Here is a 4,469-nt window from a genome sequence, read left to right as displayed (position 1 = left end):
TGCTCCCCTCTCTGACCTCCCTCATGAACCCTTGATAATTTATAAACTATTATTATTTTGTCATATCATACACTGTCTGATGTATTTTTTTCTCACTAAAAATTTTATTAGCATGGACTATTATAATTATGGATATGTAAAATTTTTTAAATCTTAAAGTCTCTTAGCATAATCATGTATATCTATGTACTAAATATACATAAATTTCACTTTATTTAAAACATATGAAAGAGGTAATTTCAAAACACACTAAACATAATAAATATAGAACTTGCTTTGTTAAAAGTCTACAGTGTACATTCAAGTAAGGGCTAAACTTCCAACACCAACTATATTTGAGATAAAAATTAAGCATTTACAATAATCAGTTTCCTAAAAGTGCTACTTTTAATACCTACAAGAGGAAACTCATTCTAGTGCTTTTGTTCTCATTCAAACATCTACATTCTTTTATTCACAGAACCAGATGCTGCTGTTACTAAAAATACATATCCAAAGCTTTTATATCTTTTTAAACGGATTTAGCATTTCAGCTCTTTGGAGGAAGACAGGAGAGTTCAAACAACTCAGACCGGCTCTCTTAAGTTTCTAGCGATGATGGACTTGGTGCCGCACCCTGGTTCAGCTCAGCTGCGAACGGTTACAAATGAATGCAGAAAAGTCAGGTCCCTGTGTCTACGGTGAGTCGTCTTCTTCTACCTGAGAATCTGTGCAGGTCAAGGGGTGCCCACTGCAGCCACCTTCCTGTGACCCAGGGTCCGTGACTGACTTAGACATTCTCTCCCAACCTGACTGGGCTTCGTTTCTTCGTGAGTTCTATTCAGCACCTCGCTGGAACATCTTGGTGTCTTTGGTTCACTAGCTTGACTTCCCAGTGGGGTAACCCGACGTTCAGATGCACAGGAGCGGGTCTGGCCGAAGGGGGAAGGAGGAGAAGTGGGAAGGGATTCAGGCTTAGACGTGCTGGCGAGAGACCTGCGGCACACACTGTGAGGCTGCTTCTGCCGTGACCTTGAGTGGCCTTCAGTAAGACTGTCCCCATCAGAGTCTGTTACTGAGAAGGCACTGAGAAGTTTCACCTTTTCTGAGTGCTGGGGGTCGAAAGTAGTCTTATTTAAAAACTGTTGCTTTAACCAACTGGCTCTTTCTTCTTCAAACGCCTTCCTCTCCAATCCCAGGCAAATAGGCTTCTTTAAAGCTTTGTCTTTCTCTCTCAAAAGTCTTTTTTGGCTCTTTAAATAAAGACCACTCTTCTTTGAGATGTCCTTTTTCTCCCAACAAATGACAGTCTCAGGGTCAAGAAGTGGTAGCATCGTCCTAAGCTGCTACTGTAAACGTCGTTGCTGAGTTTTAATCATTTCTTTACACTGCTGAATGTCTAATTCAAGCTTTTCAGTCTCTTGGTCATGGTCTTGTCGTGAAATTACATCATCCTCATGAAAGCCATCTAAGTGTACCTTGAAACTTGGTTATCCAGTTTTTCTACATGACTTTTCAAAATGCTCCACTAGGTTCGGATGCGATTTGTAAGCTGCTCTCTCACCGCTGCGCAGCAAAGTTCCCACATTCTCTCTACTTAGTTCCCCGCATCATCTTCAACGTCAGAAAGAACAGTTGTCCTATCATCGGCTCTTTCTCGAGGTTTCTGCTTTGGGGGAGAAAGAAGAGAAATAATTTCCCGTTTCCCGTTTCATTTGCTGAAGAACCTTCTTCAGTTCAGCATTTTCCATGAGGATTTGTTTCTGACAATATTCAGAATCATTCAAGAGAATGGTATACATTTCATCTTCATTCCTGGCTTCAGTCTATCAGTTCTCCAGGAACCTCTTCTTCCATCAGCTCGTCCCTCATAGTTTAAAACAGCCATAGAGATTTTTTTATCCTTTTGGTCCATAACAAGTTGATGTAGACATTATTTTAATTTATTATATTCACATTCTTTTCTCTTCATATCATGATTGTACTGTGTAGCTCGGCTTGCAATGATATTTTGTAATTTTGGCACCTCATACTTCTCATTTTCAAGCAGCTGGTGCAAATTCCTCTTCTGGCATTGTGGCTGTCTGTCTCTCTCCTGAAGTCCAATCATTTCTCTCCTGGAGGATGCCAGTTGTTCCTTAAGCTTTGCATAGCAGCTCTGTAGATGATCCACATCACTTCCCAGTTTCAGCTTCTGTGTTTCCACATTTTCCTGAGCTAGAAGGTTCTTCCGTTGAAGTACAAGCAGTTCATTCACACAATTTAAAACGGCAACTATATTTAATACTCTCTTGGCATCTTTGGCTTCAGATTCTTCCTATAATGAAGGAAAGCCAAGAGTAGTCCATTCCTGATCAAGATAGGAAAGACTTTGTTCAATATTCTCTTCCACGCAAAAGGCACTGAAAAAACTCTGCACATTTTTTGACAAAGGTGTTGAAGAGCATAGCACGTGATGTGAGTATAAACTTGATGGAGACATCAGACATGTTTTTGAGGTCTATTGAGAGCTATTTATGCTTTCGGAGTTGCTAGTTCAGCAGGAAGCATGGAGTCCAGCAACTATCACTCTTCTGTGTGGGCATCTCCGTCTCGGGCCCCGGAGCAGGGGAAGACTGCTTGGGCTTTCGAGACCGACTCCCAGAGCCCCGAGGGCCCACACCACCGCCTCAGGATGCAGTGCCCGTCCGACGTGTTTTTAAAAGCGGTAAAAGCCAAACACCCATCTGTCATATATGTGTGGGCAAACAGGGAAGCAAGAAACCTGTCATATCCGACAGTTCTCAGGCAAAGCCAGGTGCAAGTCACCATTGTCAGTGCTAAGAAGGAAGACAACCTGAGATACATTCTCACATTTACCGAGACCAGTCTTCCCACCTAGCGAGCCCGATCTTCCCTCTTCATAAACGTCAATCCTGCCCTTTCATCAAGGCCCTCCTGGAATTCCACCATTGCTGTAGTTCTTCAGTACTGTTCGACGTAGCACTCACTTGGTAGCCATATGCTGCAAGAGGACACTTTATTTTCGCCAAAAATAACATCGTTCTTAGAGCAAGTCCTATACTATTGTACATAAAAGGAGATTGTAACTTACAACTTCTCTAGACATGTATATATTACCTATCATTTCTTTAAATAAGTCATGCACAATTTATTGTAAAAGGAAGAGGTAATATGACGTGGAAGCCCTGGTGGTGTAGTGGTTACACATTGGGCTGCTAACAACAGTGTCGGCAATCCCAAACCACCAACCCCTCCATGAGGAAAAGACAAGGCTTTCTACTTCCGTACAGTTAGCGTCTCAGAATCCAGGGCAGTTCTACCCTGGCCTAAGAGTGGGAATTGAATCAGAAGCAGTGAGTTTAGAGTTTTTGATATAATAGGTCATGATGAAAAAAAAATGGCTTTGATATTTCATAGAACTTAGATTCAAAAGTGCACTAAAAATGTGTGAATTTGAGAAATTAATTAACCTCTCTGTATCTTTGTTTATACATTTATATCATGCCATGAATGAGAATTTTCAGTGAGTTAAAATGCATAACTATATTGCCAAATAATTTCCCAACAATATATTTTCTCTCCTATTTGTCTTAATATTTTGCGGAAATGATAGCTCAATTGGATATAGTTTATTCAACATAGTTATATTTTGTGCAATGACAAATGGCCATCATCCATGTCAGTATTAATTGTGTTTTCAGATCCTTGATAGGTTTATCATCAATTAGGCCACTTCCTTATGTATTGTGTAGTTCAAACCTATTCATTTAAGGCAGCATTCATTCTTAATCTGCATCATATAATTATGTTTGAGAACAATAGACCAGAAAACAAACAAAGAAAAATAAAAGAAAGAATTAGAACCAGACATGTGCAAATAGAAAGTACAAATATAAATTAGATATAAACAAGAAAAGAGACCCAATTTTAATGATACCTTAAAACTATATGTGAATAAATGTTTGCTTATTAATTTGACCAATTTTTAAGAAAGACTAATTTTTCAAGAATGAAAATAACATTTGGGAAATTATATTTCTATCACAATTTTGAAGTGTGATTACTGTATATTAGAGCAAACGTCTCTGGATGGATGCTCTAAAATTAAATAATTACATGTCTAGATAGATATAAATGCATAAACAAGCTACATAAATAACATCAGAGATATATAATGTCTAAGTATGACGCACATTGAAATGTTTTACAATGGAAAGTCAAAATATATTGATAAAGTCATAGAAACCTTTATTAAAATATTAAAATACATTATTTCTCACCATATCCCTCTATATGCATACTTCTGAAGGTAGTGTCTCTACCCTTCTACAAAGAATTCTGTACCTTTTACTTCATATGACAGCAAAATGGTAATTTGGGCATCCAGTTCCTTTTTAACGTTGTTTAAGTTCAGGGAACAAAAAGAACTCTAATAGGCAAGATCAAGGCTGTACGGTGGATGGGGTAAGGTTACCCAAGACAATGTT

The 4,469-nt window shown here is 38.8% G+C and overlaps 1 pseudogene; it reads right to left on the bottom strand.

Annotated features, from left to right (window-relative positions):
* Nucleotides 1-675: 675 nt before the first annotated feature.
* LOC101655678 lies at nt 676-2,503 on the bottom strand (annotated as a pseudogene).
* Nucleotides 2,504-4,469: the final 1,966 nt, after the last annotated feature.

Source organism: Echinops telfairi, unplaced genomic scaffold, assembly GCF_000313985.2.
Source record: "Echinops telfairi isolate 266 unplaced genomic scaffold, ASM31398v2 ScPeMD7_1713;HRSCAF=2227, whole genome shotgun sequence".
NCBI classification, from domain to species: Eukaryota; Metazoa; Chordata; class Mammalia; order Afrosoricida; family Tenrecidae; genus Echinops; species Echinops telfairi.
The sequence above is the reverse complement of the archived record's forward strand: the minus strand, read 5'-3'. Positions and strand labels throughout refer to the sequence as shown.